The sequence below is a fragment of the Myotis myotis genome, unplaced genomic scaffold (assembly GCF_014108235.1).
Source record: "Myotis myotis isolate mMyoMyo1 unplaced genomic scaffold, mMyoMyo1.p scaffold_m19_p_6, whole genome shotgun sequence".
NCBI lineage: Eukaryota > Metazoa > Chordata > Mammalia > Chiroptera > Vespertilionidae > Myotis > Myotis myotis.
This window is the reverse complement of record NW_023416368.1, coordinates 34,549,507-34,573,232: the sequence shown is the minus strand read 5'-3', so window position 1 is coordinate 34,573,232 and position 23,726 is coordinate 34,549,507. Positions and strand designations below refer to the sequence as shown.

The 23,726-nt window shown below is 52.7% G+C and overlaps 1 protein-coding gene and 1 pseudogene across 1 annotated transcript in view; one reads left to right on the top strand and one right to left on the bottom strand.

The window, feature by feature from the left end:
• FSTL4 (follistatin like 4) overlaps positions 1-23,726 on the bottom strand; it is a 327,280-nt gene that overhangs the window by 215,568 nt on the left and 87,986 nt on the right. The gene's annotated exons all lie outside the window — the stretch shown is intronic.
• The window catches only part of LOC118657801, a 103,302-nt pseudogene that overhangs the window by 47,844 nt on the left and 31,732 nt on the right, over positions 1-23,726 (top strand).

The window sequence follows — 23,726 nt, the reverse complement described above, 5'->3', positions numbered from 1 at the left end:
TCAAAGGTTATGTGAAAGAAGAGCTCATTTTCTTATGTTTTATGTTTCCCCACAAAGCGTAGCTGATGGATCAAGAAATTTAAATCAAGCCTTTCGATGACCTGCCTTAATTTGGACCGCCTGTGCACTAACCCACACCCCTGGGCATTCTCCTCCACCTGGTGAAATGATCCTTTGCCCAAGGGCAGTCAGGCCTCTCACTGTCAGCCCCTGAAAGGTGCCCCCACGTTGGCATCCCCTGGCCTGTGCCCAGGCCATGCTCGCTCCCTCCTCTACCATCATTACTGCCAGCCGAGCACCCACTCCACTTCCCACCTCGCCTGTCAATGCCCTTCCTACCTGGCTCTGCCCTACATTCATCTCCTCTGAGCTCCTTGAGGCCACGATTCTGTTCCATTTAAATGTGGGAGAATGAATAATGCTCCTTGCGCTGTCCTGTTTTACTCAGTGTCACTTCGGTGCGCTGCGTTTTCCCCAAACAGAGCATGCAGGCCCCAAGGGCAGGTCACGAGCCACACACCCCGAAGCCCCAGCAGGGACTGAGCCACAGTGGGGGCTGACGCGTAGGGGGCAGTGGGGGACTTAGCGGGGGAGGCAGACCGGCACAGCAGAGAGCCTGAATTTCCAGCACAAGTGACCCAGCACAGCGTCCCCTACCCCCACCCCTGCTGCTCAGGGAAGGGACTCGCGAGATCACCCCCCTGACCTGCCTCTCACAGAGAAGCCCATGGGCTGGCCCAGCTGTGTGGAGGAAAGTGCCCCCTGCCACTTGAGGGGCATGTCATCTCCAGCCGGGCCCGGCATGGGACCTGGGCCACGGGCTGGCCCAAGTGACAGCAGCTGCGTGAACCTGAATGGACGGACAATGCAGCCCGCTGCAGGTGGGAAGAGAAAAACCTTAACGACGTGTCTGGCAAACTGGCATGCAGACAAGCGTGACTAAAATAAATTCCAACCAGGATGCAGCGTTTCCAAGTAATTATAGCGATGGTTGAAGACACAGGTAGTTTGGAGGATGTGGGGAGCAGGATGCGTTTCTGCTGAGGCAGGAGAAGCAGGTCAAAGAGCAGGGGAGAAGGCTGCTGACCCTGGGTGGGTTTCCAAGGGACAGGCTGGGGCGACCCAGATGGAGGGGGGGGGTGCCTGAATTCAGGTTTCTGTCATTTAAAATTCTTCCACCTGTGGAATCCCCCAGGCAATGAGTGTCAGCCTTCCCTTGTATAAGAAAGTCCAGGGGTGCTCATTTAAAGTACCCGTCTGGACCCCACCCAGGGACTCTGATTCCGCAGGACTGGGTGGGGGCCAAGGCTGATGTGAGACGCCTTCCCAGTGGCTCTGGGGGTGGTCTGTGTCCTGGGTCTGAGAGCCACTCGGGTTCTGGGAACAGAGCAGACCTTCCGGATACACCCTCTCTGTTTTTTCAACACATCATCAAGGGCAACTTTAAAAAGATGGGTGTTTCTGTGTTGCAGGGCCCTCCTATGGGGACACAACGGGGTGGCTAGCTCGTCCAAGCGACCCGACCCCCACCCTATGCCAGCCGGGCGTCTAGCGCCTCAGAGAGAGGCTGAGTTGGATTTGCACGCTTTCGGGCGATGTAACAGGGAGAAAGGCTAACTTGTGGGCCTCACTTGGCTCTGAGTGGGAGGAAGGAGGACTTGGCCTCTATCATCAAACTGCTCACACACTCTTTGAACAAGGTTCTCACCACATGTGCCTCCCACACAGGAAAGGGTGGTGCCGGACGACCCCCAGAGTCCCAGGGTCCCCCCACCCCACCCCTCTCTTCCCTGGGGTAGTCCCTGATTTTGAGAAGGTTAAGGTGAAAGAATTCCTTGGGACAAGAGCATTTACCCATCCTCAGGGCTGCTCATCCATCCACTGTCCATCCATCCGCCCACCCACCCATTTCCTCAGCCAGCAGGTACCGAACTCTCTCTGAGTGCAGATCCCTTGCCACCTGCTAGGACCACAGCGAACAAGGCGAGGCCCCTCCTCTCTCAATTGCTCACAGTCTGGTGAGGGCACCAGAGAGACAAATGGACGCAACACAGCATGAACGTGAGATCAGCCCTGGGCCCAGGGGCACAAAGAAGAAAGTACCTGACTCCTCCCACCAGGGGAGGGAAGGCTCACAAGGCAAGGGTGCCTGGCCTGCAGGCTGAGGGGGCAGTCTAGGGTGACAGGCAGGTGTGTGTGTGTGTGTGTGTGTGTGTGTGTGTGTGTGTGTGCACCACACCCCACTGGGACAAAGGCTCAGCAGCACAAAGCGCAGAGCAAAAGCATGAGGAAACGAGAAGGTTTTGCAAGGCCTGCATGCAGACAGGCTGGGCCTCTGGCTCCCCGTGTGAAGGGTTGCCTGGTGGCCTACAGGAAGCCACCGCTGTTCAGAAGTGAAGTAGGTCTCCAATCGGTGCTATTTGAGTTTCCGGCAGCCCCGGTGGTAGCCATGAGGAGGGCACAAGGAGGACAGGGAGCGAAGCTGGTGGCTGCTCTACTGATTCTCACCCCAGAGGACGAGCCTGAGCCCAGTCAGTGATGGGCGGGGTGGGCAGGGGGACATGGAATCCGTCGACCTTGCAGGCAGGACGGCCAGGAGTAGAGACTTCCCCCAAACCCACCCCCCATGGGCATGCGGCTCACCTCACCAGGTGCTGGCCTCCTGTGCCCGCCCCTCAGCCTGCTTTCTGCCTGCTGCTCAGACATTGCTGGCTGTGAACTAAACGCTCCTGAAATGCTTCTTACACTGCACTGTGGACGCTTTTCTGCCCTGAAACACTCGGGTGGTTTAATTTGTTTTCTGAAATAACAAAAGCAATTAGACTAATTGCCTTCAGAACGGGGCACTCACAGGAGCAGCCTCAACACCGCACAGGAGGGCCTGGCGGGCTCCTTCCAGGTCCGTCCTTTCTGGGGCACTCTGCCCGTCCTGTCACAGGCAGCTGTCTCGGCAAAAGGCGGGGTGCGGGTGCCAGGTGCTCACGGCGCAGCCCTGCACAGCTCCTCTGCGGAGAGGATGAAATAAGAGACGGATGCTTCCCACCAGCTCACACCCAGCACACTAGCTCTGCACCAGCAAGGGCGCCATCGGCCTTGCCCCAGTGCCATGGCGGTCCCTGCCCCGGGCATCTCTCACGGATTGCAGATGACTCTGTCCTGTTGAGCAGGACCAGTCCCCGGGGACCACCAGGCCAGGGCGGCTGGGAAAGACGGCTGCATCTTGGCTCACCCGAGGCAGTGAATAAGCAGGACGAGGGAGAGCTCTGAGGGAAGGATGCTGGAGAGTTTTCACTGAGGCTCCCTGAAGCTTCTCAGAGAGCCTTACTCAAGTTGCCTGCTACGGCAGAGGGCACAGCGCAGCGCTGTGGACTCCCCGCCTGTTACAGGCGGAGCCACGTTAGCATCATAGCACTGCACACCAGCTTCACTATTCAGTAGGCCACACCCCAGGCCTAATGTCCAGGTGCCAGCCCTGAGATGCTTGGGCGCCAGCACTGGGCAAGCTCCCCACATCTACCCCTGTGGTGCAATGTCCACCAAGGGGCTCCTGGTGGGCAGGGCGGCCATGACCAACGTCCTCTCTCAGACCTTACAGCTCAGTGTGGGTAGCACACCTTCCCAACCAACACGCGGGTGCTGGGCAGGATGACCTATGAGTTATATCGAGACGTACAAGGGAAGAGCTGAGAGAGTCCATACAGGTGCGGAGGTTCAGGAGACCTCCCAAGGAGGTAGCATTCCATCCAGGCCCTAATGCATGGGCAGGATGTGAAAGGTAGGCATGGAAGAGAGGGCATCGTAAGCTGAACAAGTGCACGGATGTGTGAAGGCAGAAGACGTGTCTGAGGGTGGCTGGTAGGGGCAGAGGGCAGAGGGCCAGAGGCAGAGCAGAGGGAGATAAGGTGGGAAAGACAGCTGGGACCAGATTGTGAAAAGGCAGAATGACACACCAGTGACTGTTCTGGGAGAGCCAGCATCTCCAGTTCTGAGGAAGGTGAGCTCAGTGGTCAGAGATGCAATGGAGTCAGGAATCTGCCAGAGATCCGTCCAGGAGAAGACATCACCCAGCCCATGACCAAAGGCTGGCTGAGACCACCCATGCTGAGCCTCTCCTGGGCACACCTGCCAAGGCACCTGGCAGGGGCTGAGAACCCGCTGAAGGAGAGAGCCATTCTGATTCCTGTCCTCTGGGTGGGGGGGTTCAGTGCACAACCCAACAATAAACCAGTAAACACATCATGATCCGAGCTGTTTGCAGGCACACACAAATGGGGTAAGGGCTGTGGAGGAAATGAACAGGCACGGGCATAAGGAAGAAATAGCGGGGCGAAACCCACTTGGAGGGAGTGGACTTTTACTCAGTGCCCGAGAATGAGAAAGAGGGTGCTGTGCAGAGTCAGGGGAAGGGGAGCATGGTCATTGGAGGAGGCCAGAGTGTCTGGAGCCCAGAGGCAAAGGAGAGAATGGGGTCATGCTGAGATTTGGGAGGTAGGAAGGGGCTAGCTCACGCAGAAGGGCCTGGTGGGGACTTGAAAGGGCGATGGGAAAGGGAAGCTGGGATTACCTTTTAGGTGGCTGACTCTGCCATGGGGAGAATGGTTTATGGGGGGTAAGCCTGGCAGGAGGTAAACCAGTGCAAGGGGATGAGGGTCATCCAGGTGAGAGGGGGCTGGCTTGTCTAACTTGGTGGCAATGGGGGTTGGAGGTGTGGACAGATTTCAGATACAAATACAGAAGGTGGAGCCAAGTGGACTTGATGCTGGAGGTGGGTAAGGGAGGGATGGCAGATGACTCAGTCTTCCAACTTGACAAGTGGGTGGATTTTAGTGCTGTTCCCTGAGCCAGGCATGGCTGGGAGGAGAAGTGGCTACATCTGGAGGCTGGCAGAGGGGATAGAACAGTTTTATTCTGGGAAGTTGACGCCTGAGATGCCAAGTGCTAACACCAGAAGGCCAGACCTTCCAAGCAGGTTGAACAGAAGAGGAAGGTTCAAAGCGACCAGAAGAGGAGGGTTCAAAGCAACAGGGCCTGCACACGCATTTCTTCCTCCTCCTGAGTCTCAATGAAAATGACGTTAGAAGAATAAATCACATAGAAATGAAGAGAATGGGAGAGCTACCCTCACTGAGCAAGGGATTTAGAGACATTCTGGAAGAACATTCATTGGTGAACAGCCAAGAAAGGAAAAGCCAGGATATCCTGAAACAGTGGTACAACCTAAAAGGATGTTCTAGATTGAGTCAAGAAACAGAGGCTCCAAGAGAGAGGACTTCAGGTTGAAGAGACAGCTGATGACAAAAGAGGTAACCTGAATGAATGCGAGGATATGTGAAAGGCAAGTAATGGAGAGTGAAAAAGGAGAATCTATCCGAAATCGATGCCAGAAAAAGGTCTTCATTGCATGAAACAAGGGGCCAGTGTGCTGGATGCACAGAGAATGAAGTGAAATATTAGGACGTAATTTGACTTGCCAGAGAACACTTTTATAGACATAATAATATAAATGTAATTTATTTGCCCTCAACTTTTAGAATCAGCTTACAGATCAATGATGGGAGGCCATCCAAATGCTGGCATGGCAGGGACAGAGCTTGGTCACTGAGTCCAACCCCAGCCTTTAGAGATGGATAAACCAGAACTGGAACAGGAATGTGATTTTCCCAAGGCCCCTCAGACTGCGGAGAGTGCCCGTGGCTCCTGCTCACCCGCCCTCCCGGGCCCTGTGTCTCCCATTGCCCACCTTGCCTGGCTCACTACTACCACGCTGGGGCGGGGAGCTTCTGCTGCGGTCCTGCCTTCTCAGCAAGGGCTGCTCTGACTTCCGCAGAGTTTATCATCCAGTTCCAGTTCTGACCAGCCTCCCCCACCTGCTTCCTTAGACACCTTTCCTCCCAGGAGGGGCAGCTATTTCCTCTCTGGAGAAGAGAACCTGGCCCGTCCAATGTGTTCTGATCCAGTGCTCTGTTCCTATCGCTTTTGGATGCTTCGCGAGAGGCATGAATTTGAAAAGGGAAAAGTATCAACAGTGTGCTTTGTGCAGTGATATGTCAAGGCACATTAGCCACTCAGCAGTTTGCCAGCAAGCAGCCCCACACCTCTGGGTCTGCGGGGCTCTGGCGGGCTGGACAGGGTGCTGCTGGCTGTGGGCCATGTGTCCCTCCCGTGGCCTCTCTGGGTCTGAGATCAGAACTGACCAGGCATGCTTGGGTAAGGACACCTTTGGCAGCCTGAGGTGACGGCTGTTCACGTGGTCATGGGGTCAAGAGGTCAGCAGGGCCAGTCCTCTGCATCCAGACCAATGCCGCTGCCTAGACATGCTTCCCTGGAGACGTCTTCTAGAGAAACTCGCTGCAGGGGTGGCATGTGTGCTCCACAGGAAAAAAGGCAGACTTCAGGCCTCACCTCGCCTCTTCCTGCTGAACTTTCTTCCCACTCTCGGTCCAGGGAGGCTCAGGGGAGCTAGCCCTCTTCAGTGCTACCCACGTCATACCTGGAAACGGACAGCTGGGTGTGCAGCATCTAGGGTGGCATCACACGCACAGGTAACAACAAGTGACAACTAGTAACTACAGAATGGGACACACAAACATACACACAGCCTCTCCACGGCCCCTGCATCCCCTCCCTCCCAATGCCCAGCAGCTCCAATCACGTCGCCAGAGGAGAAAGGACCAGGGCAGAGGGGACCAAGTATTTTGGGGAGAAGCAGCAGGGGTGTAGGGCCCAGCTGGAGAACATGGCACCTCTGGAAGGCAGACTCAGATTCTGCGGGGACCAGGCCCTTCCACTCTAGCCCCCAAGGAGCATGCCCAGCCCCACCCATGCAGCATGGAGGGCACAGGCCAACGGCAAATGCCAGGGTCTGTCTGTCTGTGTGAATAATTCCCTTCAGCAGTTCATCAAGGGCGTTCCGTGCTCAGGGATGGGCAAACCTCCCTGGCGTTCATGACTTAGAGGCAGGCATTGCAACATTAAGCAGCTATTTGCGAAGAAGGGCCTTCATTTTCTGCTTCCCTGCCCTGGCATTAATAAGGAAAGCGCACCTAATCGCCAAGAATGGTTGAGGCAACGAGAGACAATTCTGAATGCCAGGGTCAGGAAAGGGCTGGTGCACCCCTGGTTTATCCTAAATGGTCTCTCCTCTGTGTCGTAGCAGCTTCCTCTAAGGGCAGTAAACAAACAGCAATTTCTTTGTAGTTTGGTAATTGTCTCATTGAAGTAGTCCTGTAATTTTAATTAATGGTGTTCACTCCCACCCCCCGTGGGAGGAAGACAGCGCACTGGGTCCCCAGGGCAGCCTAAGTCATCCACGGTCCCAAATTGTCCCAATGTTCAGCTGCCACAGGGCCAGAGACGGAAAGGGAATGTTTGGGTGCCTCAAGGGGGCTGTGCACCTCAGGTCCAGGCCAGGCTGGTCCCAGGCCATGGCCATGGCCTTCGCAGACATACGTCGGGGAGGGTTGGGAGTGTCTTCATTGAGAACTGAAACTAAGCTCCAGGCTTCACTTCCGGAGATGCCTGCTCCCTTTAGACAACAACTGTATTGATTTTCCCAGTTAACTACCAACAGGTGGGAGAGGAGGGCACACAACAAAATGCCATTTGTAATTTAAAATTCTTTATTGAAAAGGGCTCCGAGGTAATAGGCCACCTTCAATCATTTCGAAGATGCCTTCACAAAGGAGGCGCGGTGTCTGAGATGGAGGGCGAGGGTTTCCCAGTGTCTCCCCTCCCCGCCCCTCCCTCCCTCAGCCCTCCTGTCAGAAAGCTATTTTATCTCCGGGGAAGTTTTATGCCAGGGATATATGACCAGAATACATGAAGGTCTTTTAAATTTATTTTCAATAGCCCTGCTTACTCTCTTCCCTCTGAAATATTTAGCATCTAACTCGTTCTTTCTGCTGCTAGCAAAGTCCAGGTGCAGGTAGGTGGCTGGGTAGAGATGGCAGAATGTCACACCAAGGTAATTGTTTCTCTTTATTTCCTCTAGATAGAGAATAAGTAATAGGCGAGTCTGAATTAACGGGCGGTGCTTCCATCACCGGCTCCAGCGATAAACATAAAGCAGGAGATTGAATTTGGAGTGGTCTGCATAATCAGCTCCCCGCCCCCCCCTCCAACCCCCACTTCAGAAGCCTGCCTGAGAATGATCTACATTCCCGGCCAGGTCTGCTCTGGGCTGTGACGGTTCCCACCCTTTGGAAACTCTGAGCGGAGGGACTGCCTTCCGTATCCGACCTCAAGAAGAGTGTGGGTCAGTAGGCTCCCCCTCATGGAGCTCTGGGCAGTGCAGGGGGGGGTGGGCGGGGGAGGCAAGGGCAGAGTTCAGGGAAGAAGGAGGGGCAGAGAAAAGGCAAGGAGTAGAGGCAAAAACCAAGGTGCTTGAGGTCGGCAGGGAGGTGGGAGAAGGTAAGTGCATGGGGCAAAAGCGAGGCCACAGCACCCAGACAAGAGCCTTGACGGGCGTCTGAACTAAATGGAATCAACCCCCAGACCTTCCGAAGCCTCGTCACTGAGCTTCAAGTAAGTTGTGCGAAGCTCGATTACAAAACCATGAAGGAAGCGGATAGCCGTGTGCCGGCCCATTCGGCACCCTGTGGAGGGCCCCTCCATTTCCTTATCTCCTGTGTACCTTATTACATTCCCTGTTAATATGCAGCCCGTGTGGGCTCTAAATGAATATTGGTCTAAGCACTCGGTTTAGCTAAAGTAACTGTTACTATCTTACACCAATGCTCTTATACCTCGCAGAATAATTTGAGATTGAGAACACAGTTTGTTTTTTCCCCCTCCAAGCATTTTAAGCAGACAAGGCATAAATATTCATGAGTGACAGGAAAGCTAGGGAGAGAGAAGTGGTGGCGGAGAAAATGGTGCTGTGAAATTTTTATAGCCCAGCCACTTACTCTGAACCGAAAACAGTCCGTCAGATGTCCAATCTGCCATCCTCCCCAACCGACGTCCAATTTCTGAGGCGAGAGAGGTCTCTGTCCCACCAACGTTTCCGGCGTGTTTTCCCGAGTCCCCTTCCCTCCCCCGTCACAGTTTCTCTATTCAGGAGCCAGAGGTTGTCCTTTCTGTGGAGAATGGACCTCCCTGACCCCATGTCTGTGGGACCCTCTGAGTGATCTTTCGATGTATGCACATATATTATAACTAGAATTGGAAGACTGGTTTGTAAGTTCCTTCTCACGCCACAGTGTGAACCCCAGGAAATGGCTGGATGAGGTCAGGAACCAAGCGAAGTCTGGGTCAGATACACTCAGTGCCTGGGGCTGGGGTCCTGGGATCCTTCAGGTGGATCAGCATAAACCCAATTGGCCCACCTGAAGGTTATAACCATGACCGTGGCCTCTTTGGCAAAGTGTCTTCACACCTGGGCTGAGCCTGGCACAGGGGGTGCTTAGTAAACCATTTGCGTTAGTGAAGATTTTTGCATGTTCTGCCATCACCGCTCTGCTCAAGGAGCCAACAGAGGAATGCCATTGATATGCAAATGTTTACCCACTATGTTTCAGTCTGTTTAAATAACTGTTCAAATGACTCACTAATTGTCCGTGAGAAGAAATCATGTAACAATTCCACAATATATTTTTTTAAAAAATTTTAACATCAGGGAGGGAGGCTGGGAGGAAGGGAGGAAAGAAGGAAAGGGGAGGGGGGAGTTACAGACATTTCTTAAATCTGCTATAGCTTAACTGGCTTATAAAAATATTGCTCTGATTTCTCAGGAGAGGGCGTCAAACTTCTCACAAATGACCAATAAGCAGCTCCACCATTTTTCTCTGATTCTCCCTGCTATTCTAACAAATCCCACTCCTTCCCTGCCCACCCACTAGATTGCCACTCCCCGGGGCATCTACCTTATGCTGACTACTCTGCTCAGCGGTTTTCATACGTCTCATTGAGTCCTCCTAGCAAACCCGTGGAGACGGGGCTTGTAAGTCCCCACCTTGCAGACGAGGAAACTGAGGCTGGAGAACATATGTGGCTTGCCCTGGGCCACAGAACTGGCTGGTACCAGAGCTGGGAATCAAACTGCTTTGTGGGGTTCCTGCTTTTACCCAGTTTCCCGTATTTCTCTCTTCAGGAAGGTACAGGGTGGCAGACTTGACCCCTTAATGTTTTGTCTGCTTCTCTTCTCTGAGAGAACGACCAGCTGCATTTTAATTGGCTCAGGCGACAACGTTACTGAAAGCATCTTCTTTAAACTTTATCTTCAAAACGCTGCAAGATCCTTTTCCTTTCTTCCCTGAAAAGTGCCACTTTCCCAGAGAATTCAGAGGGAAATTTGCCCAGATAAGTGATAACTCCGTTGGTGGGTACTAAAGCACACCTCTCATTGCAGACATTTCATATTACTTTGTGCTGCAATTACTGAAAAGTTTCCATTGTCTGGCTTATGTGACTTCATCAGCGATGGCATCTGAGGCAGATGCCAATCCATTAACACCAGTGGGACAATTTTCTCTTTCCCAGTCTCACGCTGGTGAATATGATTGTAGGAGCGGGTTTCATTAGGGAGCAAATTATATTCTTCCATTCGAGGCCCCTTGAACCCCAAGCCACTTTCGATGTTCCTCCAAGATTTCACTGATGAAAAATAGGTGGGAATTAACCATATAACCAATTCCATGATTTTTTTCCCCTCTCTTAAAATGTATGCTGTGGCCCCAAATGGACTTAGATTCACACAGCTACCTTCATCCTCACGATTTATGAGGTGACTGTACACACAACCAGTCTGAAAATACCATGACTGCTCATCTGAAATTCTACGTTTCCTGGTGAGATACAAGTCGCCTGTCTCTGGTCTGCTTCTATCAGCGACGCGGGTTTGAACCACAGGAGTGAGCATCTGTAACTGCGGTAATAGGCAGGGGGTAAATAATGCCTTTTCAGGAGAGAGCCTTATTTTGTTGCAATTTTAGAGTGCATTCCCAATATTAGAGGCCTGCAAATTTAATCTTAATTTCTTCCGTGATTTTCTCTTTAAGGTTCTCCAATGATCCCCTGAGTCAAGAAAATGAGTAGTTCATCATCTGCCTGATCAACAATGGCTGAGTTCACCCACGTTGCCTCCTCCATTTCCTTCCATCAGATCAGGACAAGATTTTAATTTTTCATGAAGAGTGAAACTGTGGCTTTTTACATGGCCAGATAACTGGGGTAATCGGCTTGCACACAGTAATGCAGTTTCAGCTGGAGGCTCCCGAGGCCACTGAGCTGCCCTCAATTGTGGAATGGAAAGGATGCTGCCTTCTCAGGTGGAGTTGGGGGTGGGGGGACTTGAAGGGATAGGGGAGGGACACACACACAACCTGGAGACCAGCCACATCCCACCCACAAGGCAGCCCATGGGTGTGTCTTGAAAGTATACAGATAAAAGTCATTCCTTCTGTCTCAAATCTTTGAACATTTTCCATGTGAAGTGAAATTATTTGGATAATTCTTTAAGTAAAACAAAAATGTCAAATGCTGGGGAAAGCATCTAGAAAAGTTTAAATAAAATAGAAATGCTGAAAAAATTTTGAATTCCTTGCTACATGTTCTTATATCGTCTCGTGTTATTTCCTTCATAGCACACTTACCAGTCCCTAACATGTTTAAGTTTGTTCGCTTGCTAATTGTCTCCCTCCACTGAAATGATGGTCCCATGGACAGGGGCCTTCTGCGTCTTGCTCACTGCAGGCTCCCAGGGTTCAGACCAGTGCCAGGCACACAGAAGGAGCAAGATAAGTGTTCGCTTGGGTCAATGAATGAACTGGGAGTCAGCAGCCTGAGTCTAGCCTGACTCCACTGATGACTGAACTGTAACAGGTACAAGACATCTCTGAGACCCACTTTTTTTCCATCCAAAGACAATGATACTATAGCCAATGAATGGAAACTACCCAGATCTTCCTCAACTGGTAGATGGTTGAACAAAATGTGGAACATAGGATGCTATAGGATTCAACAATGAAAAGGAATGAAGTTCTGATACACAGAAGAACTGTAAGAATGTCTGCTCAGTGAAATAAGCCAGACCCTCTAGGCCATACATTTATATTTAGTCCATTTATATGAAATGTCTAGAAGAGGCGGATCTATAGACAGAAAGTGGATTAGTGCCTACAAATGGGCATGAGGTTTCTTCTGGGGGTGACGGAAACCTTCTAAAATTAGATTGTAGTGATAGTTGCACAGTTCTGTAAATATAATAAAACCATTGGATTGTACAGTAAACACGGATGAGTTTTATGGTATGTAAATTTATCTCAATAAAGATGTTTTAAAAAATGAAATACTCCTGCATCAAATAATCATAGGAACAAAGCCTCAAGTCTACTGACCACACAGACAAAGTTTTGGTCAAACTAGAGATAACATCTAGCCCTCAGTTGTTTCAGCTGCAGGCCCAGAAAGCAGCAAGGCCAGGCAGGACAATGCCATGGCTGACGTCAGGACCAGCGATGATGACTAATGAGCCCCTGCCCTGACGCCAGCCAATTAGCAGACGCCACAACCCTGAGGAGACACACCTGGAAAGCTGATGAATGTTCTTTTGAGACCCTCCCCTGAGACCTCCAGATAAAAGGCCTTAAGAGCTGGTCACAAGCTCCAGTCACCGGTCTCATGGACATGGCTCCATGTGGGAGGTGGGTAAGGAGACACTGCTTGAGCTAGGTAACCTCCGGCTGCCATGGCTTGCCCCCTGCACCCACAGGCTTCTAGTGGACTGGTTTCACCAGAGGGAAAAACACCAGCCATTGAGTAAAACAGAATCAGGATTCCATCAGCATCGCGATGCGGTCTCTGAAAGGAACCCATGCAACATTTCCAAGTTCAAGATGGTCGCCTGAGCTATGTAAACGAGACTTCCCCACCTTTCTCCTTTTCTCACTGGGTTTTTTACTTATTTTTTTAACCTGGACATGACACACTAAAGGACCTGACAGAAATAGAACTGAAGGCGTTCTAAAACGACAAACCGCAGGGGTCCGGGATGCTCACAGCATCCACGGCACCCACCCTTGATATCTGGTGGACGAGATCCTTCAGGCGCGAATCTAGGAGCCCAAGTACTGGAAAGAGGACGGCTTTGGACTTACGGCTGAACTTGTAGTCAATGAAGCCATGGAGTTCAGGTTTGTGGGAGGTGCCTACGGTGGCAACATAAAGCCAGCTCCCTTTCTGTGTTTGACCTTGAGGATGCTTCAGATTCCACTGGCGAAGGAGCTCATTGTTGAGTTTATAAAAAATGAAGACTTCAAGTATATCCACATGTTGGGAGCACTTTACATGAGGCCCACAGGCACTGCAATTGATTGGAGCCACTACAAGTACTTGGAGCCTCTGCACAACGACTATAGAAGAATTAAGAGCCAGAACCAAAATGGAAAGTTTGAACTGATGCACGTAGATGAGTTCATCGATGAACTACTCACGGTGAGAGAGTCTGATATCATTCTGGCCGGGCCACAGAAACGATGTGGAATCCAGTGAAGAGGAGGAGGAGAAACTGGAGAGGGTACCATTACCTGGCCACCACCAGAGAAGCTACTGAGGCCTGGGCCAGCCCGGTTGTTCTCCCACACTGTGCTGTAGGAGAAGGAGGAGCGCCCCCCCCCCCCCCCCCCCCCCGAGAGAAGCATCAGAGCTGGAGTCCAAGAGGGCAAGTCAGCAGGTCCTGAGACAGCGGCACATCCTGTTCCAGTCCCCGGGTCATCACCACAGTTGCAGACACGGAGCCACTCAAAACCCCTGGAAGGCCTGAGAAAAGACACCCAAGAGCCAGAGAGAGAAGGAGGAATGGGCTCAGTTTGGCTTTAGTCCGTGGCCTCCTGCAGATATGAAGGCATCTCTCCAGGTGGAAGGATTAAGGTCTACTCCCGAGGCAGCTATGAGGATATTTTATGTGTGTGTTTTTTTTAACCTAAAAGTTTCTCCACTTTATTTTTTAAATGAAAGAAGAGCTGAGTTTTGTGTCTCTTTTTGAGTCCTAATCCCTGTTTGAGGGATAATGGTCCCCAAGGACTGCTTTTGACTCCTTTGTAAAACCAACACTGAGGATTGGAGGGGTGGAGGGTATGAATGACCAGGAGAGGATGTGACCACCTAGTGACCCTTTTGCTATTAAAGTTAATACACCATTAAAAAAAAAATAAACAGACGCAGATGCCTGCAAAAAAATGAAACCCTGCCTGTGTGCCGAGTTCTTTCCGGGGTCTTTGGGAAATGCATACAGGTGTAGCTACTATGCCTTTCATCTCCTTAAACAAAACAAACTACATACAAGACTCAAAAACTATTTTGAACAAAGAAGGTGACACTCATTCCTCCTTCTCCATGAGGATCAAATGAGACAACGTTTATCAAAGCGTCTGACACACAGAGCGGGAAAAAGCTGGTACGCATCTGCTGGAATGCTGGCACTGCTGACCACACCCGCCCGCACAGAGCAGGCAGTGTGGGAGCCCAGATGCTGGAGCTCGATGCCTGGGTTTGAAGCTGAGCTCTGCCATCTACTGGCCCCAGGATCTTGGGCAAATGACTTCACCTCTGTAAGCCTCAGGTTCCTCATCTGTAAAATGGGAATTTTAATATCAACCTCATTGTCTCCGATCTGAACCTGGTGCAGAGTAAGCCCTGTATAAATACAGGTGGGGCAAAAGTAGGGTTACAGTTGTGAATATGCAAAACAGAGTTTACTCTTGTATAATTATTTATCAACTATTGTATTATTTTCTATACAAACAACTGTAAACCTAACTTTGCCCCGCCCTGCATTTGCCATTACTACTATTTCAGTTTCTCATTGAGACTGAAAAGCTAAATGCCACCACAGTGCTCGCACAGCCATCTTACTGCACCAACAGCCAGAACATCGCTCCAAGTGACGGCTGGACAAGCAGAGAGCTTTCAGATTCACCAAGGTTTGCTTTGGGAGGCATTCTCTGATTTGACCTGAGCCACCCCCTTGCCCTGATAATGCCTGGCTTGGGTCAAGTTAAGTCCATGTCTACCAGTAGCCGCAGCTCCTGGATAGCAGGTGAGAGCGCCTGTGTGTGTGAGTGCTGGGGGCCAGAGTCACCTCTGTCCTAGTCTTTTCTGCTATGTTTTCTCCAGTGATGCCTCTCTTAGAATCTCACATCTAATCCTTAAGCCTCTGCTCTCAGATGACCTTCCACATGACCCTGAAGAAATGCTTCCTTAGATGATGAGCCTCTGTTTTCCCAGGAAGAAAAACTTGATGTTTACTTCCTTTGTTCGCTTCGGCAGCACATACACTAAATGAGATTTCTCTCCCGAAGGTTTACCTGTTCAAGAAAAGAGCAGCCCCTGACCGAGCAGCAGGCCGTGCACATCACAGTTGAGACCTGGGGGGAGGGAGAAGACGGGCCAGCCCGTGACACGGACGCAGTCCCGGCAATCCCAGATGCGCCCGCAGTCCAGGCTGCGGGGAACAGTGGCCATCGCCTAATAAGCTTAATGAGCCAGCCCGGCAGCGGCTGGGGACCGCAATGTTTGCCGGGCACATTCTGAGAGCAGGCCTGTGTGTGGTGCCTGCACAAGCAGCGAGCATGCGGCCCAGGTATTTGGGCCTTAGGATGTTCCCCTGCTTGGGTTTGGGTTGTCAGTTTTCTTTTGTTTTTTGTTTTTTTAATTCTCACCCACTGATACATTTTTATTGATTTTTAGAGAGAGAGAGAGAAGTATTGATCAGTTGCCTCCCATAGGCACCCTGACTGGAGATTGAACCTGCAACCTAGGTACGTGCCCCGAGCAATAATCAAGCCCACAGCCTTTTGATGTACAGGACGATGCTCCAACCAACCGAGCCACCAGCGGGCCTAGGTTTTCGTTCTGGCCCTAACCACTCCTGAGCCCCCACGCACTGCTGTGGGAGGACTCACCACAGCGGCTAAGCCACTCAGCTCGAAAGAACATTTTCTTTGTTCATTCACTCAGCAAGTGCCTGGATTTGTAAGGGCGACAAGCCAGACACAGTCTCTACATGCGGGGAGTGACCCAGAATTGACCCACCCTGAGGAGGGCAAGTTCCGCTCCTAGGACAGCAGCCTAATGCAAGGAGGATGGGGGAGCTGCAAACTTCTGTCCTTGGCACCTAGGAGGGCACCCCTACAGCAACAAGCCCCGAGCACAGGCAGAGAGAACTGGATCCCAGCTCCTGGGGATAATGGGTCTGGAGAGCAAGGGAGAGAGGGCGGGAGGAGGGAGGAAAGGAGGGAGGGAGGGAGGGAGGGAGGGAGGGAGGGAGGGAGGGAGGGAGGGAGGGAGGGAGGGAGGGAGAGGAGGCAGCTGACTCCAGGTGGAAAGGGAAGACATCTGAGAAAGATGAGCAGGACCACAGCCAGGCAGTCTGCCTGCACACGCAGTCCCAGTTTCACTAAAAACGAATGTTAATCGATGAAGGGAAAAAAAATGCCATGCGAGTTGTTTGTTTGAAAAAGAACAAGGGAGCCAGACTGCAATGCCAAGAGACACAAACTCAGATCCAGGCTTCTGGCTGGCACTGCTCCAGCTTGGGCTGCAGAGCAACACTGACAGCACGCCGCTGAGGACAGCGCGGGAGGCCGTTAGCAATGGCCAGGCTCCCAGGAAACACTGCCGGCCAGGGTGGGGGCTGCGCAGGGATCCATCTGATTCAGCCCTGATTGTCACAGGCCCTGAGGAAGCCACAGGAATGGCCGGCTTCCAGAGAACGCTGCAGGGGCTAACACAGGCTGACCCCACTTTGCCCATTGGTGCCTATCACTTCCTGCCAGGCAACCAGCTGGCTGCCCTGAGTAGGGCCTCGCAGCTCACCCTTGGTCTGAGTGGGAACACAGATCTATAGGCCCATCTATCAAGAGAGTGAGCAGGAGCCAGGAGGCTTCCCCACCACAGCACACAGCTAGGGGGGTCGGCAGGGGAGGAGAAGATGGTTGGTGTGAGGGTGGGGGTCCCAAGGCCTCCCTTGAAGGGCAGGGGTTTAGGGATCCCTCAGCCAGTGTCAGGGTCAGCTTCAACTTGACAACAGGAGGGAGGCTCAGAGTAGGCCCACCTGGGGCTGTGTGCCCTGGGAACACAGTCCCTCTGGCCCCAGGCAGGTAATCCACCAGGGCTGCACAGAGAGAGCTGAGGGCTCTCATGGACAAGCCATCTTCAGAGAACGCCAAGCAGCCAGCAAAGGGTGTGTGCACACGCCTCCACACGTGTGCACACCACAGTGAGTCCTTGCTCAGCGCCCACCCCAACGAAAAGGCTGGTATATGCTGGCCGGGGCTATGACAGGACTCTCTCCTAAAGCCAGACCTTCTAAGGCCATCCGAGTCACCTATGGATGGGCCAATCGTCCTCATCATGGGCCAGACCCCCTGACCCAGTCCCGGACAGGCCTCATTACTTAGCTTACAGGCAAAGGCCAGTTCACCAGCCAGCCTTTCCCTTGTGGTGCCACTTCCTCCCAGAGCTTCTCACTGCCAGGTTTTATGGTTCAGCAAGGTGCATGCGGGGCATGGTGGTGGGAGGCCAGGAGGCTCCAGGGCAGGTGGGAGCCTCTGGGCAGAGGCAGGCGGGGGGTCAGCAGAAGATGAAACCCTTTCCTGCTGTCGATCCTGACACACAGCCCAACAGGACGCCTACTTAGCCCTCTCCCAGGCGAGTGTCCCAAACCGTCTGAACTAGAGGCGCTGGCTGCAGTTTCCACCTCCTCCAGCTCTTCCCTGCAGCCCTGAGGCCTCCGGCAAGAATGTTCACTCCCACTATTTCCCTTTGGCTCCTCACCTCCCTTATCCTCATTCCAAATTCCCAGCATCCATCGCTCTCCAGCCACATGGCTGCTTCAGTGTCCACTAACCGGACTCTGCTGTCCCTTGCCCCCTGTCCACCCTCTCCCAGATGAACCTCGTAGGTCCATGCAGGTCCTCTGTCCCCTGGGTGTGGCACCTTTGCTGCTGCATAGCAACCTGGGCGATTTCTTTATCTCCCAGGCACGGACCCTTGAATGAATGAAAGTGAGCAGCGGAAGGGGTGTCTCACGCACTCTGAGCCCCTCTCTGCAGAAGCTTGAACTGTAGGAAGAAGACTGCTTTCGGAGAAGGGTGTTTCTCTCCCAGGCCTCCTTGCATAGAACTTTGAAGACAACACGGGAAGAAAGGCCACTTCCACTTGCACAAGTTGAGCATTTAAAAAAAAAAAAAAGAACTAGAAATAAATAAAATTCCTGTTTTCTTCACTAACCAAGAAAGGCAGAGTAGAAGACGCCCACTAGCTTATATGTGAGGGGAACTCTGTTCTACGCTGATGAGAACCATCACGTGCCTATGAAAAGCATGCTTCGTGCAAGGCTTAGAGCAGCTCACCTGCGAATCCCCACCCCTCTGCCTGGCCAGCAGGAGAACCACCTCTGCTACCCAGACCTCCACTGCTTTCTCTGCACCTCGAGGTGGCTCTTTCCAGACACCGCTCAGGGACACTGTCTACTGTCTCTTACGTGACAACGCAGTGACAAGAGCCTGGTGCCAGCATTCGGGACACTTCAAGTCTAGTCCCAGCTGATGTCGGCAGGAGGCCCTGTGTCCCTCTCTGTAAGGTGGGGATGCCCCCGTCTTACTTCGCATGGTCGTCATCGGGATACGCTGAGATCGTGCGTGTGATGGCGAGGGCTCCCTGCATGCAAACAGCTTGTGTTTATTAAGCAACAATTCTTCCTGCCGTAGGAAGATGCTTTGAGTTCAGGCTAACTCTCATTTGGGGATGATTTGCAGGCTAACTTCACCCAAAGAACTTCCCTGGCTCCTCTCTTGTTTTTATCTCTTTGTCAAGGATTTCAATACATTTATATTACCCTTGGTGGAAGCTGTGAGTTTTGGTATAAAAATGAAATGTGACTGCCTCAGATAGGGCCACTTCTCTACCCAGAAAAAAACCATAACCTGTTTATAAGACATTCCGGAGCATCAAGAGTTTGTCTCTGGCCACAGAGGGGGCCCTGCATCAGCCCCGCAGGAGGAACACGGTTCTCTTACTTAGCGTGTGCTTTGGAATAAGTACGGAGCCAGAGTGCACACACACAGCTGGCTCTTGGGAGCAGGTGCTAGAAATATCTGCCTGGAGACTCAGAGAGGAGGCAGGAGGGAGCCCTTCATGGGCAGCTAATGGAGCAGATTCCCGCGCAGCCGAACCTCCCACTTCTGGTTCGTTGGGCGGGGGGGTGGGGAGGAGGGGGGTGGCCAGCTGTGTGTGCAAGGCTGACTCTGGGAACACTGAGTGTGAAGTCTAATTTAGTTTTCGTTTTGCAGCAACTCAAACTAGAAATGGCCAGGACTTGCTGCTCTGCAGAGGTTCTTTAAGAGGCAAATGACTTAGCAGCAGCACATTCCTAGCAAATAGGCGAGTGAAAGCAGCCAGGGCAGCAGCAAAGAAGTTGCCTTGAGTGGGTTGCAGGGCAGACACAGGCTCAGCAAACACTCGGTGCCTGGAAAACTCAGCCAGTTCCTGGCTATCAAGAGACTGTGGGTGGGGAGGCTGAATGGCTCAGGTCTGCCGTCCATGGGCACACGCTGGTCCTGAACCCCAGTTACCTGAGTGCAGGAGGCAAACTCTCCTACAGGTGGCAAACACCCTTTTCTCCAATTCTGGACTATGTGGCTGTCTTCCTGTGGGTGAACGGACATATTCCCCAGGTGAGCAGGATGTACCTGTCACTGGAAGTACTTGCAATCACAGCAGGATTAGCTCACACTCATGAACATGGAATCTTCATGTAGCCATCAGTAAATCACGGGCTCAAGGAAGAGAGAGAGCAAGCGGGGTGTGTGTGTGTGTGTGTGTGTGAGAGAGAGAGAGAGAGAGAGAGAGAGAGAGAGAGAGAGAGAGAGAGAGAGAGAGAGGCTGAGATATAAAGATAGAAAGAGAGACAGACTGACCAAGGTAGCAAGTAAGAGAGACTATGAGAGTATAAGAGAGACCAAAAGAGAGGAGAGGAAGGGAGAGAAGAAAGACCTAAACAGAGAAAGTAAGACAGACCTTGAGAGAGATGCACAGACTGAGAGACTGAGAGACTGAAGGAGAGACGAAGGAGGGGAGGAGGGTGGGACAAAGAGAGAGGCTGGTTTCTCTAAGGTACAGGAGAGAGGGACATCATCCTGGCAAGCGTGCCCTTCCCTGTCCGTCCTTCAGTTTCTTTAAAACCAGCTCAATCACCAACCACGTTTCAAACTGCTCTTGAGTAGATAAGCTGAAGAAAAATGTGTTTCCCTGTGAAAAACCCATCACCCCACACAAGGTACTTCCCTGGCTTGCACTAAGAAAGCTGAATCTGCCCAGTGACCACCACAGCTGATTGGCATGCTGCTAGGAGACACCCCCCCCTACCCCCCCAGCGCCTGGTCCCCAGTGAGGGGGCTGAGGCCACAGCCAGGAGAGGGAGAGGCCGGGGAGGCTCAGAGCTGGAGCTGGCCCAGGCAGGCAGAGAGGGGAAGGAGGTTTGGACCACGCTGTCTTCAGCACTACATCCATATCGAAGGGCCACAAATTCATGCGAAGTAATGTTATCTGCATTTGACTGATGAGGAGGTGGAGGCTCGAAGTCGTGTAGCCAGTAGGAGGAGGATTGGGGACTTCAGGACACCTGCACGAGACCCCGGACGCCTGCCTCCCAAGGACAGAACTGAGCTTTGTCAGGATTTCAACCCACTTCCATTGCCCTGATGGTGGCTGTTGTCTGGGGAAGTGGGTAACACCCTGGAACCCAATACAGCAGCGAACTACATGGAAGAGCTGGCAGAGGCTGCGCCGAGCAGGCGGACACCAACCGCGTCCTTGGCACCCTGTGAGCTCCGGGCTTTTCCCCACGTGAGCACAGGGAGGCCTGGCACGGAGCTCTTGGTCTCACTGCCCACGTCCTGCCTTCGCTCCTGTCCACACCCCGCACTCCCCGGTGGCCCAGCTCGGGATGATCACACGCGGTAAAGGGCAGACACCCACGCTTTGTGCTGCCGCCTGCTTGGTATTCTCATCCTCCTGAAGTCTGAGCTGTCACCATCTTTCCTCGCAGATGATGGAGCATGAGCTACTCTGAGGTTAAGCGTCACTCACGGGGGCCCGGGATACACGGTGACAGGGTGCCTGCTTTACTGAACTGTTCTGCTGGCGGTCTGTCTCTGTGACCTCAGATAAGCCACTCTGCTGAGCCTCAGGTCTTCGCTATTAAATGTAAAATTCCTACCTTATCAGGTCGGGGTGAGCATGTCCTGACGGGTGATGTAAACAGGTTCGCACAGGGCCTTGTAGATGGCAAGTCCTCACTCAAAAAGGAGAGTCAGCCCTGGGAGTAGGCTGCACCCCCACCCGTGGGTGCTACAACATGCACAGGACCCCACTTTGCCATCCCTTGCCATCTCCATGGCCCTCCACAGAGCCTCAGCAAAGGGCCAGCACCTCGGACCCCTCTGATCTCTGGAACATCCTGGGAGACCTGGTCTGCCTCCAACCCTGCAGCTGTGGGCCTTGGACTCACCATCGCTAGGACCTAGTGTAGAGCGTGAGGTCCAAAAGCAATGGTCCAGTCCAGCACCATCATTTTACAGATGGGAACTCAGGTGCTCCAAGATGGAAGGGTTGGTGCCTCACACAAAGATAGTTAAGGAACGACAAGTCAGATCTCTTCCCACACAGCTGTGTGTATAAGGACTGGAAGCTAAACTAGAAAATCTACAAATATATATACATATATATATATATATATATATATATATATATATCCTATCTAATAAAAGAGAACCATGGTAATTAGAGTATGTCCACTACCCTTCCCATTGGCTAATCAGGGCGATATGCAAATTAACTGCCAGCCAAGATGGCGGCCGGCAGCCAGGCAGCTTGAAACTAACATGAGGTTTGCTTGCTTCAGTGATGGAGGACTCCAATGTTCCCCGCCTGCCGCTGCCAGCCTCTGAGCTTGCAGTTTGAAACATAGTTACAAATATAGAAGCTAAACAAAACCCCAGAAATCTGCTTTCAGCAAGCCGGGATCTCAGAGCTGGAGTTGATACAGTATTTCGATTATAGAACACAAATAAACCAGATACCTGCTTTCAGCAGCAGAGGCCTCAGACCTGGAGTCAGAGTTAAAGCTGGCCCAGAATTTAAAAAAGAAAAGAAAAAAAGGAACAGTTGGGAGCTTCAGTCACCCGCCAGCTTGAAAACAGTCCTCAGCCCCTCACCCAGACTGGCCAGGCACCCCAGTGGGGACCCCCACCCTGAAGGGTGTGTGACCAGCTGCAAACAGCCATCATCCCCTCATCCAGGCTGGCCAGGCACCCCAGTGGGGACCCCTACCCTGATCCAGGACACCCTTCAGGGCAAACCAGCCGGCCCCCACCCATGCACCAGGCCTCTATCCTATATAGTAAAAGGGTAATATGCCTCCCAGCACCAGGATCAGTGGAGCCACGAGGCCTCCCGGCACTGGGATCAGCGTGACAGGGGGCAGTGCCCAAACCCCCTGATCGCCCTGCGGCTCTGTGTGTGACAGGGGGCGGGGCCACAACCTCCCTATCGGCCCTGCTCTGTTCCTGACAGGGGAAGGCGCCCCAACTCCCTGATCGGCCCTGCTCTGTGCCTGATAGGGGGGAGCTCCCCAACCCTCTGATCGCCTTGCGACTCTGTGTGTGACAGGGTGCGGCGCCCCAACCCCCTCCACGGGCCCTGCTCTGTGTGTGACGGGGTAGAGCCATAACCTCCCCATCGGCCCTGCCCTGAGTGTGACAGGATGCGGCGCCCCAACCCCCTGATCCACCCTGCTCTGTGTGTGACAGGGGGAGGTGCCTCAACTCCCCTATCGGCCCTACTCTGTGAGTGACAGGGGGGAGCTCCCCAACCCCCTGATCGACCCTGCTCTGTGCGTGACAGGGGGTGGCGCCGCAACCTCCCCATCGACCCTGCCTTGAGTGTGACAGGGGGCGGTGCCCCAACCCCCCAATCGGCCCTACCCTGAGTGTGACTGAGGGTGGCATCGCAACCTCCCGATCCGCCCTGCTCTGTGCATGACAGGGGGCAGCGCCCCAACTCCCCAATCAGCCCTGCTCTGAGCCCGACCAGGGGCTGCACCTAGGGATTGGGCCTGCCCTCTGCCACCCGGGAGCAGGCCTAAGCCTGCAGGTCGTTATCTCCCGAGGGGTCCCAGACTGCGAGAGGGCACAGGCCGGGCTGAGGGTCCCCCCTCCCCCCCGAGTGCACAAATTTTTGTGCACCGGGACTCTAGTATATATATATTAGAGGCCCGGTGCACGAATTCATGCATGGTAGGGCCAGGCCAGGCTGTTGTGGGGGGAGGGACCTGGGCGGTTGGCTGGCTGGCCCCACCCCCAATCGGGGTGTTGGGGGCCAATCGGGGCCCAGATCAGGCTGGTTGGCTGCCACAGTGTGTGTCATAGCCACTGGTCGTTCTTGTCATTCTGGTCGTTCTGGTCACTGGGCTTTTATATATATAGATTAGATGTAGAGATTTTTTACTGGTGTTTTCTAATTTTGATTTTGTTGATATAATTAACTTGTGTTATTTAGGATTTTTAGGAAGTCCAGGACAGATGAGAGACACCATCTTTTTGGTAAGAAACCAACACAGATTAATGATGGAGCACTTTCTTCCATGTGTAGAGTGAAGATCATGTGCATATCTCTGGGTAAGAAATGTTATTAAAAATGTAGATTTGGAATAAAGGCTCCCAAACCAT